At 43.1% G+C, this 14334-nt stretch overlaps 1 long non-coding RNA gene across 1 annotated transcript in view; it reads left to right on the top strand.

Moving 5' to 3' along the window:
* LOC132324398 (uncharacterized) overlaps window positions 1-14334 on the top strand; it is a 122462-nt gene that overhangs the window by 83111 nt on the left and 25017 nt on the right. Inside the window, exons 4-8 of the long non-coding RNA XR_009485610.1 lie at window positions 1052-1170; window positions 4068-4175; window positions 6894-7026; window positions 7809-7918; window positions 8210-8491. This is a non-coding gene — a long non-coding RNA (uncharacterized LOC132324398). The remainder of the gene's footprint in view (window positions 1-1051; window positions 1171-4067; window positions 4176-6893; window positions 7027-7808; window positions 7919-8209; window positions 8492-14334) is intronic.

Below are 14334 nucleotides of genomic sequence, written 5' to 3'. Positions count from 1 at the left end.
AAAAGGCACCTAATTCTAATTCCAAGCCATGAGAAGAGCGGCATCCAGCTGCTTATCCTTTAAAATGTACTTTTCCTGCTCCTTCCCTACAAACAATGTGCACACATCATAGATCAGATAGGAGAGAAATGGGAAGTTCTTCTCATACAGGAATTTAGACACCTGAATTCCCATCACATTTGTCTTACAACACAGGGCTTTGCCTTTCCTGTAAGGCTCCTGGCCAGCCCTCCTGGCAGGCAGCTTTTTTATTTTCATGTAGTTATCCCACAGTGAGCCAACTGGGAGACCTGGGAGCCCGGATCCACGGCTTCCTTGCCTCGGGGCTTCAAACCCACAGCTCGTACCACACTGTGGGCTGGGCTAGGATGGGTTTTTTCCCCAGCTCCATCATGAGTAGTGCCGTTGTGTTGAAAGAAATGATTAGAGCTGAAAGGGGAAGGTAATCATGGGTGATGAGGGATGCTGTCTGGGAAAGGAGGTGCAGGAGACACCTTGGTTTTGGTTTCTTCCTTCAGACTGTTTCCATATTTTGTTTAAAGATGATTACATTTGAAAAATGTAATTATTTTCTGGAGAAGGGATCTTTCCTCTCCAGGCAGTTAGAGTCATTCCTAGTCAACCCCTCTTCCTTCCCCTAGAGCCCAAAAACCTCAGGAAGAAGATCACAGGTGCCACTAACAAAGACTACTTGTGTGTGTCCAAGAACCTTCTTGGGTGTTTGAATTCCCACTCCAACCCCTGGGTGTGGGATGCTTGTCTGTCATTGTGCCTAACAAGGGATAGGTTACTGTTGATTAAAAAAAAATTCCCAAAGTATGAAAGCGACCTCTTCTATGAAAATTTCTATTTCAGCGGTCATCTCCTCTTGCCTTCCAAGGCTGTATTTATCTCACAGAAGTGAATTACAAAGAAAATGCTAAAGGAAATGCATGACTGCCAAGCCAGTTACTCCACATATTATCTTATTAATCTTAATTGACATTTCCTTGTTTGTCTTTTCTGGTTTTCTGTGCTGCAGATTTGCACAGCCCTTTTTTCTCTGTTCCAGGTGATGAGTCCAGAGAAAGGCACTGTCTGTTATCCAGCAAACCACATCCTAGTGGAAGATTGCTTGGAGGGTGTTTGATACTGTAATATCTGAGAGAAAGGATCCAAATGAAACCATAAGTAAGCAGTACCACCAGTAGCTTTAAAGTAATGAAACCTTGAATTTCATCTCACCTTTTTTTCTGGCAGCTCAGCTCCAAGAGTGGGATGCCTTTATCAGATATTGGTTTTTTTAAGAACAACCTCTGTTTTCAGCCATGGCCAACCTTTGATGCGCAGCCGGAAATTGTATCCCTCCCCTCTTGGCAGTCCATCTGTGTGATAATGCAAATCTCATGGACAAAACCTCTACCCAGATTTTCACAATGTCCACACATTTTTTCTCCTTGGGTCAACCTCCCTAGAAATCAAAGAAAACCCATTTTTCAGCCAGTTTATTTAGCCCCACCTGTCCTGCCACAGTGATATAGGAAATTTACAATTGCATTCCCGTCCCTCAAAGCTTACTCACTGTGAGGCTTCAGTTCCAGAAACTGAAATATCCCAAAAGCCTGAAGACATTTGGAAGGAGGAGCTCACCTATGCTGAACAAATCCTTTATGTTACCACATCAGCCGTGATGAAAGCAAGTAGGCAAAGCAGTGCTTAGTAAATTACTGTTGTACAGATTACCTGTTTTGGTCCCACCATGTTTGAGCAGGCAGCATGTTCTTCATGTCTCTGGAAGACCCAAAAAGAAAGGCTGCTAATACTGTCTTTGAGCTCATGAAAATTTTTGGAGCATGAGTATGCTCTTCTGTGCAGTCATTTAACACTGTTCCAAACTGCTGCACCTGAGTGCCATGGGTGAAAATAAATTTCACACACCTACTTTGTGCATCTTCCAAGCCCACAAAAATGCCAGCTTCTTTTAATAACCTGACAATACTTGGAACAGGTGCTTCAAAGCTGAGAAAGCTACCTTTGGGAAACAAACCACAAGATTTACTTGGTAACAGTAAATCTTTGCGTGGATGGAACCTTTGTGATCTCTGTTCAAGGCTTGCCTTCCAAGTCACCCTTCTCTTTCACATGCATTTCTTCTGCTGCACAGGTGCCTGTGTGAGCTCTGTCACTGTGCTGTTGGAGTGCTTAACCCTATTTTTAGGGTACCTCCTCATTTTCCAAGTGAGGAAACAGACCACAATAGTCTGAAGATTTTGCCCACAGTCAGGAGGTGTGGGGTGCACACTAGAACTGGGCTCCTAATTTCCAGCAAAACAGCTTTTTGTAATATTAAGGAAATGGAAAAGAGGAATCTCTACTGTTACCAGATAATTAAGAGATATTAGGCATTTTGAAAGCAGTTAAATATGCAAGCAGAAATGTTTATTTTTCTTTCCTTTGGGACTGCAGACACACAAAATGCCTGTATTCCATTGCTTCTTTGGAATCATGGCCATTTCTTAGGTGTGACTACTTATCTTCCCGCAGGATTGATGTCAGTAAAGTAGTTTAAGATCTTCAGATACAATTTGTTTTTAATCAAAGCATAATGAATAAGTTTGTCTAGTGCAAAGCATGTCAGGTTTCATCAAACTAACAGGAAAAACTGGCTTATTGTTATTAATGCACCAAATAGGGACACAGCCCAGTTTGTTCCCAAAGCCGCAAAGTTTTGGGTTGTCATCTTGTATTTCTGTGGAAAGAATAAAAATAAGTGCAGAACAATAAATCCCAAGCCAACACCTTCCTGGTGGTGTCATACCATCTTCTCTAAAGAACCAATAAATCTTTTTGGCCCTCTTGCAGATGGCTCAGCTTTGTCCAGAGGGAGTTCCGGACCTATTTGTTGATGGTTCTTGACACTGACCCCTCCACCTCAGGAAGCAAAGAAACTTTCCTCCCCAGCAAACACTATAACTGGACCCAAGAAAGCTATGCAGTCTTCCACGGGAGGGTAGAGATCCCTTTTAACGGGGTTTCTTAGGGTCTCCCTCATAATTCTGTAGCAAGTAAATCACCAGAGAATCACGGGGATGTTGCTGGTGGCAGATGTGCTCTGACACTGCTCAACAGCAAGAAAAGACTATGGCATGGTCTGCTAAAGGACTGCTCTAGATTGTCAATGAGTAGGAAGGGAACCCATGCTCTATCAACTGGGAAAGGCATTTCTTCATCATCCTATAGTAGAAACCAGTCCCATGATGTTCTCTTCTCATGTTTTGAGCAGAGCGTTGACAAAGGAGCAGATTTGCCCCAGAGCAGTTAAAACCAAAAAACCCAAGAGGTCCTCTCCCCAGGCATTTTCCTGGCGTTCTCTGACACAAAGATTGACTGATAATATCACCATAACTGTTATCTCAAATGTCTGCCTCCAGGCAAATTAAAAGTAAAGAAAAGCCAAAACACTTGAAGAGATGAATATAGGAGGCATTTGCCAGTAATTTGCTGGCCCTGGATTGCCTGCTGTCAGGGGTAAAATGAAGCATGTTTGCTTTATAAGAAAATTACAGAGCTGTCATCCCTGCAGCACAGAGCAACGGAGAGCAACACCACTGCCAGGACTGACGGCAAAAGGATTGTTTTTCCAGCCAGAATCCAAAACAGCCTTTCTCAAGGGTATGCCTGGGCCTTGTTGCCAGGGAGCAGCAGGAGCAGGGCTGTCCCCAGATGAGGCCAAGGAAAAGGGACCCCCATGCAGACAGTGCACGAGCACAGCTGCTGCAAACTATGGCAAGTGCGTGAAGGAGCTCCAGGGTTCACCCTGGAGACCCAGCGAGGACCAGCTGGAGATGGGCTACAGGGCCTGATTTTGGATAGGCTCCAGCCATCATCTCTGGACTTTTGAGCCATGATTACTTTTCTGATGCTCTGGGTGAAGAATGATTCTTCTGAAAGAGACCAACAAGGTTCTGAGGTGACGTGTCAGCTTGGGGTGGTGGGTTTTTCACTCTCATTAGATGAACAGAGGTCTGCACCTCTTTGATGCAGACACAGATGCTTGAAATGCCCAGTCTGTGAAATGTTTCTTTCAGGAAAGATCTCCGGGCCAAGCTGAAGTCAAAGCCTCTGAGTCCTCCTGTCAGAGCTTTTATTGAGGGAATTGAAATGCCACTGGGAATATTTGAGCTATTAGAGATGGGGTAAGAGAGTAAGGGCTGTTGTTTTCAGTGTCTGAAGAACATACTGAACTCCACAAGAGAAGACACACAAGTTTATAGGGGGGGTCCAATTCTGGACCATACCATATCTCAGTAAAACTCTGCCTTGTGAAAAAAAACTCCCTTCTGGATTTTTATGCCTTTAAATTGTGTTCACGTGTAACAAGCCTGGCTTTTGCATACTTTTGACAATGCTGGAAGTAGAATTACCACAGAAATCCTCAGTATTTTAGTGGGAAGGGGGCACTAGTAACCATAAAGCTCATATTGAAAATCCATCTGCCTTCTGATTTGAGGCTAGGACAGGCCAAGAAGGCCCCATGGGCCCTAGGAAGAGAAGTATCTGGGGAAGGGAAAGAGAAGGTCATCTTAGTTTTGTTGGAGAGGGAAAATGAAAGCTTTACAGATGTTTGGGGACTAGAACTTCACCATTTCACTGATATCTGTAGCTGGGATGTTTATTTTAACAGTCAAACCTTTAACATTGCAGAGTGCTAACCATGGCATAAAAGATGTCCTGGAAAGGCTATGAATTTCCAAGATTTAAGATTAAATTCAAGAAGTAGCAGTAGTCTAGCTAAAACAATGGTGAGGAAGTGAGCAAATCCTGGTTTGGCTCCTGCCTCTGACCCTGGTTTTGAAAGTGTCACTTTTATTCTTTGTATATGTTTCTCAAGCCTTTATCATCTGTTGTGTGTTTGTAGCAGATCTCCCCGCTCAAGGTGCACCTTCATGAGCATTTCCATTCTGGTTCATAGTTCAGATCAGGAGCAAGCTTTGGAAAAGACCCTGCCACCCCTCCTGCTCACAGTGCCTGGGTTCACAGGCCAAGCAGGGCACAGCCATGTCCCACCACCCCAGACTCTGGGCATCCCCATGGGGACAGAAACAGGCAAGGTGGAGCTGGAGAATTTGAGTAAATCCCCACAGAAATTGAAGCATAACCTGGTGACGTGCCACGCTTCTAAATGTCTCTTTGTGTCACTCAGGCCTCTCTAAGAACTGAAGGGGACCCGTGTGGTTTGCAGTGTCAACTGAGGGACTTGCCACCTGGACAGTGTCACTTCAGCCCTTACTGTGAATGATTCCTCAGGACTTGCCAGGAAAGAACATTGGTGAATGGCATTTCCAGGAACGACATTTCCCAATGAAAAAGCCCTTTCTCTGCTCCAAAAGTTGAAATTCTTTGTTGTAATTCCTGGAAAATGATCCAATCTAAAAAGTCCTGGCCATGCTTACAAAGATAAGAAAACAATCATGGTGGAAGTTTAAAAAAAAAAAAAAAAAAAAGTGGTAAAGCTTTAAATTCAGGAGTGTGGAACTCTGGGCATTAGCAGCATTTTGTAAAAGTGCCCTGCCATGTTTTCCTGCAGAAGTGTTTGTGAAACTTTGGGCAAACATAGGCCACTTGATTATTTTAGTTGGAAATAACACAAAAGCTTGTGGTTCTTGCTTTTCATCTGCCAAAATTAAGGGAACAATTGCACTGGGGTCCTTTTAAGTGTCAGGAATTGCAATTTGCTAATTAAGGTTCAAGTGAGATTTAAGTAGAACTGGAGAAAATTCTGCTCAAGGTTTTTTTTGACTTCTGAAATGTATACAAATTCAGTCTGCATGTTTGTGCAGTATTCTGTGATACATGCTTGAACTGCTGGGTCTGCAACATGAATGAACAGAGAATTTTAAAATATACATAGCTGAATATTATGGGAAGCACATACCGTAGTTTTGCTCAAACGCTGTCCTTGCTATTTTCATTGGAAGCCTTGCATAATATGGGGAAATGCTATCAAGCTGTTTGTCTCAAAATTTCAGGCAAGGTGCTCTTCCATGTTGAAGTAATTTGGGAACAAAGTCATTGGCATAATTCATTATGGTTTATGTAAAATGGTGACAGAGAGAGTAAAAGAAAGCTTTGCTGTTACTATCTTCTATATTTTTTTGGTGCACAGTACCTGTCCAGAGCTGTGAGGACTTGCTCAGCTTGTAATGTATGGATCAAACTTTCTGACGGGCTAAGAGAACACGGCTGCATTGCAGTCCATGCATCTGAGCCAGTTCCCAACTTTTTTTTTTTTTTTTTTTTCCTGGAATGAAGCAAGCAGTGCAAGGAAGTCAAAGTTGCCTTGAAAAATCAGAAATAATAATATTCACTAATCAACAACATCCAACCCCCATTTTGTCTGCCCGCAAACCCTTGTCCTTACAGTCTCTCTGAGACTATAAATTGATCTTTGTAACATGTCCAGAAGATTAAAAATAATCCAGGCTTTCACAGAACACAGAAACACATTGCTCATTCCAGAATTGAGGAGTCCTCAGGGAGGTGCTGCTTTCAAGTTAAACCAAGATAACTTTAGCATGAGTGTCACAGCAATCTGAACTGTGCTGTGTCCAGGAGGTGATTCCTTGGGAATGACTTTCCTGAAGTTTCATAGATATTGCCAAAGCAAGATTTTTTAAGAGAACAAAGTAGATATTTTTCTTTACATTGAAGTATTCCCAGGAACTTGCTGAGTGGAATGAGTAGAGGCCACATCAGCTGCAGAAGCAGAAATTTCATTTAATATTGGATTTGCATGGCACAGTGTAATATTTCCTTGGTCTCCAGGGACCTGTAAATATCCCTAATAGTTCATGTGCCAGAACATCAATGCCATCTGCATTTTCAGGTCTGATGTTTAATTTCTGTCTCTTCAGCCATGGCAGATCAATGTTCAGCAAGGGATTTACAGGTGTGCCAGCTGCTGTCAACCAAACCACGGTGCTCTGGGATTCAAACAGCACTAAGGAGTCAACCTGCTGTGTGCCACAGCATCTGGAGCTGCCTCAGGTGAGCATCTCTGACTCAGCTTTTCTCAGCAGCAAAGGGGCAGTCACTGAGCACAGAGAAGCTGCCTTTTGGCACCTGAAACTTTTGCGCTGCCCTTGGGGGTACCACAACTCTGGATCACACTGTTCAGTGCATGAAAGTTTGTACAAGCCCCCAAGGTTGATTGTTGTCTGGGGAAAGAACGGTGATGGGGTTGCAAAGACATTGAGAGCTCCTTCACACTTCTGTCGCAGCAGCTTTTGGAGTCTGAATAGCTTTTTGCTGCCTTTGAACCCAGTTTCTATCCTCAAAAGAGCAGCAGATAGCAATCATCTATCTTTCAATGAAATAAGTAAGAGTTTGAAGCACTGCTTCTGGGTTAAAGGAAAAGGTTTTATTTTATTAGAAAACTTAAGTCTCTCCTCTGAAAACTGTTTCCAAAAACATCCATGCACAAATCCAGCTAGCACAATCACCCCTTTGCACAGCAAGCACTTAGACACTGTTTTCCTTCTTCCAGATGACTTTCGTAGCCCACCTGGGAAATAAATTACTGGGCAGTGCTAGAGTTAGTAAACCTACATACACTTATTAAAGTTCAAACCAAAGTGTGATTGTAAAGTACTTATGGGTCAGTAATCACACCCTTAATTTTCAGAAATAGAGTAGATGGTATTATCTGGAGAAAAAAGTTCCTTCTTTTTTCTTTCTAAATATCCTGTTATAAGCTAGTAATAAGTATAAAAATTAGGACCTGGTTGAATATTTGCTGAAGCCAATCGAAAGTCTTTACTTTATTCCAGGGTACTTTGGTGGGAGCCCTTCAAACCTTTATGTTCAGAACAGCACCTATGTCATAAGGACTTCATAAAATCCCATTTAAATTACTCCATTCTGTACTACAGCCTTGAAGGTAATCATTTGCTTAAATGCTTGGAAGAATAAGGATGCACTTTGAGCCAAGCATGGGCCTAAAATCTATGTCCAACAGCCTTAATATTTAGCAGGCCATGCTGCTTGTCACACTTATCTTCGGCCATTTAAGTTGTGGTATTGGTTTGAGCTTTGGAAAAAAAGGATCTTCTAGCATGTTCTTCCAAAAATGATAGCCAAGGACACTGGCTGGTGGCAGTGTGGGGATTATTTCAAAAGCAGGCTTTTGTAGAAAGTGATATAGTTTTTATTTCTCTTGGTCTGCTCTCAGGTCGTGCTGCTGCTGTTGTGCTTCTGAGTCCTAGTGCTAGAAATGAAAAGAATTGACACCAAGGAAAGGCCCAAAGCTGCACTCTGCTCCTGACAGCTTCTCTTTACACCTCTGTTTTTCCTCTGAGCATGTTCCAGTGTCTCTGCACTCCCAGTCCGCCTGCAGCAGCTGGGGCCAGCCAAAGCAGGTTCTCGTAGCCTGGCGTTCCTTCTGGGAGCTTCTCACAGCACAAGCAACCTCCTTTCCAGCAGATCACAGGTGTTCTTCACATGATGTGAGCAGGTGAGAGCACAATCTTGCCAAACCATGATGAAGTTTGGTAGCTGAAACACAATCCATGTTTGGCCTGAGATCTGAATCTGGCTCTCCGCTCCATCCTCTGCTCCGAGCCAAATCAAACTGCAGCACGTCATGAAAACCAAACAGCACCATGCTCTGATCGTGTAAGATCTGCATCCAGCTCCAAACTCCGAGGAGGAACCTCCTCCCTGTGTGTGTGTCACAGTGCTGCCAATGCCCGACCTGTTAGGTAGGAGTGGTAGCACCCTGAAAAAAATTCAAGTGCCTGAAAGCCTGCCCCTAAAATTCCATGGGAAAGGTACCAAAACACTGTGGAGGATTGGAGGTGCAATGAAATTGCTGCTTCATGTAGCTTGAGAAAACCCCCAAACCATGAAAGAAACATATGAGCAAGATTTATGAGCGGTTCAAGTTCTGGGGCAAAGCACTCCCCTGCCTTTTTGGTTCCTAAAGTCTCTTCTTATCAGTTTAAGAGCTGCCAGGTAGACAGTAATTCATCCAGCCTACTTGTGCTTTTTTTACTGGGGGAGAGAATGCAAAGGATGTGTTCAATATTCCTCAGGAAGTGCTCCTCACCATGGAGGCAGCTCTGCTGCTCCCTCATGAGCACTCTCAGGACACCTGTGGTGTGCCAGCCCACCCAGACCATCCTGCTGCCCAGGCAATCCTGCTCTCACACTCTCTCTTGTGCTCTTGTTTTTGTTGGTTTTTTAATAGTGAAGGATTTGGATTGTTTTCTTCTCCTGTATTTGGCACCTCTGGTAGAGCTTTGGCATGGAAAAAGGCTCATCTTTCAAATGCCTGTGGCACTCTGTGAAAGGTGATTTTTAAAAATCCATTTTATTTTGCTTTCTGGCAGTGATATCAAAGGAACAATCAGTGCTTGAGTTGCAGCCAACAATTTATTTCCATTATCATAAACAGAAAACAATGGCATGCTGCCTTATTAGTTATTCACTTTCCAAGTCAACAGACTCGGAGGGCTGGGATGAGATCTAACCAGAGATATGCTTTGATGTTTTCAGTTTGGAGAATTGGCCAAAATGCTGTGTGATGCCAGTTTTGGGGGGAAGAATGGAGGGAAGAAAGGGCAGAGGGACGGGACAGAATCCCTGAGAGCACAGGGGGTAGCTACTGGAAGGGCTGGAGGTATGTGGCGTGTTTGTGGCTGTCTCTAAGAAAGCACTGGAGGGTGATTGTTCTCCGTGTAATCCCACACCAGAGGTGACACAAAGAGCAGCAGATGGGGTGATTGCAGTGCAGCTCTTTTGATTTATACCCCTCGAGGATCTAGTCCAGTGCACATTCCAGATCTGCTACTGTGCTGCAGAACCAGACACTTCTGTGAGGTTTGCAGTATGTGCTGTGGGAGCTGATGGAGCCAACCCAAACCATGTGCACAGCAGCACTGGTGCTCATCCTTCCCTCCCAGAAGCAAGCCCTAAGTCTTCCAGTACTGTCAGATAAACTGTGCTTTGTAGGGAATGCTGCTGGGAGTAATGAGTAACAGTGCTTGTCACTGTACTTTGTTGTTTTAGCACTGGGCTTGCATATGCAGAACATTTTTGTTATACATACCTAATGGTACAGAGTATTTATGGGAAATTATCTCTTGTAGAGGGAGATAAACATGAAAGGTAAGCATCTGCTGTTTTTCTGTATAGAAAACTGTGATCAACTTCTTTCTCGGTGTCATGATGCCAACCAAACCCAAAAAAAAGTCACAGTCTCTTCATCACCTTGAATCGGTTTCACCAGCCTTTCTGGAACAATCACAATGTCTGTATTATTTAATAAGGTAGAAAGCCTAAATGTGGGGCAGAGTAGCTGATCATTGCTTGCTTATTAATCCTGTCTCTCATGGACAAGCCACCCCAGCTATTTTGGATTCTTTTCTGACCAAAATCCAAACACATTAAACCCGCTTCTGCTTTTCTCACAGAATTGATGCTGTAAACTGTCCAAGTGGTTTGCAACAGTAACCAAATTAACAGAGATCAGAGGAACTGAAGTAGATTGCTTGCTCTAGTGGATAACTTCCTTTGCTTTGTGGGAGATACATACCTGCTCCCTACCCGTAGATCTTTATTTTAAGGGAATTTCTGCCAGGATTCTTTAAAAGCTTAAGATTGCAGATTTCTCCAAAGCCAAAGAAAACTTGCCTTTCTCAGGAGAAGGAAGATGACTCGAAACCTGTTTCAGTAAAGGTTTTCCGTGGTGATCATAAACAATTATATTTCAGGTGACCAAATCAGCAATGGTTTTGTGGTTGTTGTTGATAGCCAGACCCATCCTTATCATGGAGGAGAGAATCTGAAGCAGGTGATACTGCACAAAATATCAGTTAGGAGGCCACTGGGCCACAAGAATCTGTGGTGATGACAATTTTCAGAGGGCAAGGTCAGCTTACTGGAGCCAGGCTGCAGAGAGTTCCCTGAACTGTCACTTTGCAGAAATACCCATGTGGAATGACCAGCAGTGGCAGCCTGTCGCTTGCAGGGGTCAATTTTCAGTGTAGAATAGCACTGTCAGATCCTGCTTGAGCAGTTTCCTCTCCTTTGAACCCTATTTCTGATTGCCAGATGCTCAATCACAGTCTAGCCCTCATTCTTCCAGTCTTCCCATAAATGGAAGCAAATTTCCAGCAAAAGCTTCCTTGGGGGCATAAGGAAATTAGAGAAATAATAGACCTGGAGTCCTCTCATGTAGCCAGAAGTCCTCCAGTCAGACTCTGCAGCCAAATTCTTTTTCCTGTGCTCAGTTTGAACATGGTCAGCCTTTTCCCTAGCCTAGAAATTCCTTGCTTTATTCCAGGGCATCTCCCTTCAGTGGAGGCATGTGATACCTAGCCTTGATCCTCCTAACCACAATAAGCCAAAGAATCCCACAGAAAAGGCTGTACTTCTTGCCCTTCTGTTTTTTTGTGACTGCCTTCTGGACAGTAATGGATGATGCTGGAATTCTTTCAGCAGACATTTGAGTTTATCCTCCCTCCTCCAAACTCACCAGCATTCTCTCTCTCCCATGCTCTTAATTTCAACCTGTCAGCTCAGTCTTTTTGCTGGCCCCTGCTTATTTCTCAAGCCAAGTCTCTGTATGTTTGTAGCCACAAAGCCCAGAGCGTGTGTTCCAGCATGAAGGGATTTCATGGCTGAGGCCAGGCTGGATTGTGCCTCCTCTCTTGTTGAACGAGGCTGGGTGTGAGGCAGTTAACACTTATGCTGAGGAAGCTGCAGCTGGAGCCACCACACGGCGGAAAGGAGAACATACCTAAACTAACTCCAAGAAAAAATAGGGCAGTTGCTTCCTAGGGCAGCCACCTCTGATTCACCTTTCTGCTTGTCCTTGCCATGAGTTCAGTAAATATCCTTATTCATGTGTGTGGTGCAAAGGCCTTTATTGATCTCTCTCTGCCTTGCCTCTAAAACCTTGCAGAGAGGCGGAGGCAGGGAAGGGAGGAATGTTGTTCCCTCCATGCCACGCGTGTGCAGGGCCAGGCAGCAGAGCCTTTTGGGGATGTGCTCAGAGTCATACCGAGGATCTGCTGAGGAAAGAGGAGCAGACAACAGGTACTGTGAATCTGTAATTTCTGCACACCCTTTCGGTGCAGAGGTAAATCCCATGAAACCCCACTGAAACCAGGGCAGACATGCAGATAGATGACAGGGACAATGCCTGTTCTTTTTTCAGTCATGCAAGATTTCTCCAAAATTGGTCTTATCTGGATGCTAACAGACAAAGCTTCTCAAATCTGCAGTCAGTGCTGTTTGGTCAGGGCACAGGGGTGAAAAGCCCAGCAGTCAACAGATTCCTTGGAGTATCTTTAAGATTGTGGATATTATAAAACAGTCCCCCTCATTAAAAAAAAAAAAAAAAAAAAAAAAAAAAAAAAAAAAAAAAAAAAAAGGAAAGAAAGAAAAGAAGCACACAGACTTAGCATTGCTGAGTGTTTCTTTAATAGAATCAGAAACAAATTTGTGACCTTATGGCCCAGAGGTGGGAACACCGTCTATAAACTTGCCCAGACATAGAAATGCATTCTGCCTGTCAGTAGGAGTTTGCCATTGAACATGTATATAAAAAAAGGCTGGTGTTACATTAGACCAACATTTTTTAAATGCCACAGCTCACTTTATATGCCATGAACCTTGTTAATGCTGCTAACAAGAAAATTAAAAACTCAAAGCTATAAAAATAGGAATGCCACTCCTAAGTAAATAAATATACATGAGAACCACATATTCAGATACAAGCTCTGGAGTGGCTCGTGTCCAGGGAGGGAGAAAGGTCAATGGTTTTTTTCTGACTTGTTTCTCGGCCTATAAAAGCTCACTGTAGTCAGCAAAATTGTCTCGCATTGAGTCCTTGCCTTAATTTCACAGGGTTCTTGAGAATTCCACAGGATAGCATGGAGGAAAATCAGGGAGGGTGGGCAGCAAGGAATATGCCAAGGACAATTCTGTCCAGGAGACTGGATGGGTCAGGGAGGTTGGGATATTTCTATCTGACTCAAGAGCAGATTGTTAATGTGGCAGCAGTGGGGAAAATGTTTCCATTGGAACCTACACCACCTACATGTCCTGGCCCCTACTGTTGACTCTGGATCCAAGTTAATAGACTCCGTTTGGGCCCATAAAACCCAACTGGGCTGTACCATGAATCTTTTTGACAGCCTGGACTCTGTCCTGGCCCAGGAATTAGAAATTCCAAGGACTGTTTTTGTCATTTACCTCCTTACTACATATATTTGGAGTTGCTTATCAATGCAACCTTTTAACCCTAAAATGTAAGAATTGTGACCCGCCCCCTAAGGTCGGGCCCATCACACTTATGTGGACTCACCTCTACTTAACATTGGCAATTAATTTTATGTCTTCTAGTCCTTGCTTCTGAAAAGCAGCCTTTTTCTTTTCCTTTCTTTACCTCCTGGAAATTTCTAATAGTATATCTTAAAAGATAGGATATTTACACACACAATAGACTTCTGCTAACAGATTTTGGCAAGACAAAAGAATATACAACTTATACACTTCTGCATATGAATCTAGAGAAGGCTATAAAGTGAAGGAAAGTGGGAAAGAGAAAAAGGTGCACCCTTCACCTTTCTGTGAAGGCAGGCTTTGGCTTTTCCTAAGGTTTCCCTGACACAAATCCATCTGGTGCCAATGCTAACTAGTCCCCATAAGTCTGATGGGCCCAAAATTAAGACTAGTCTCAAATCTTGTATTATAGTGTTAAATGTTGCATTGATAAACCACTCAATGGCCAAAAGAGGACATTTTTAAACCTTTGTGCATTTATTTACAGTGACAGAAAAAGTACTCCTGCTTCTTGTGAGGGGGAAAAACCCCGAATCCTCCAAGACTATGGTAAAGAATTTCAGAAGAGGGTTGACTGTCTCCATACAGAGATTATGTAGACAATTATCAACCAATTATTAATTAAATTGATAAATGATTGAAATAATATCTACAAGACTCAATGTAGCCTGCTCACAGGAGAAAATTTAGTGGAAATTTAGCAGGAATATTTCATTTTCAAGGCTACTGGTTACAAGTTGGTGAGAAGTTTTCTCTTCCCCCTTTTAGACTCAATAATGGCAGTGATTTATTAAGATGTATTTCAGGATAACCTGCTGAGATAATGATTTTTTGTTGGAAGCCCACACTCAAAATTGCACTGAAATTTGGTGCAACATGGGAACCATTGTAATCAGGAGCTCACCACTGAAGCCTAGGAACAATTCTGTGGAGGGTCATGTTGCATCTTGTCCAGGGCTTTCACAAATTAAAAATCCATTTGTATATGAATTTTAAATCAAAGCA

The sequence above is a fragment of the Haemorhous mexicanus genome, chromosome 3 (assembly GCF_027477595.1).
Source record: "Haemorhous mexicanus isolate bHaeMex1 chromosome 3, bHaeMex1.pri, whole genome shotgun sequence".
Classification (NCBI taxonomy): Eukaryota; Metazoa; Chordata; class Aves; order Passeriformes; family Fringillidae; genus Haemorhous; species Haemorhous mexicanus.
Note: the sequence above shows the minus strand (reverse complement) of the source record. Positions and strands in the feature narration are given on the sequence as shown.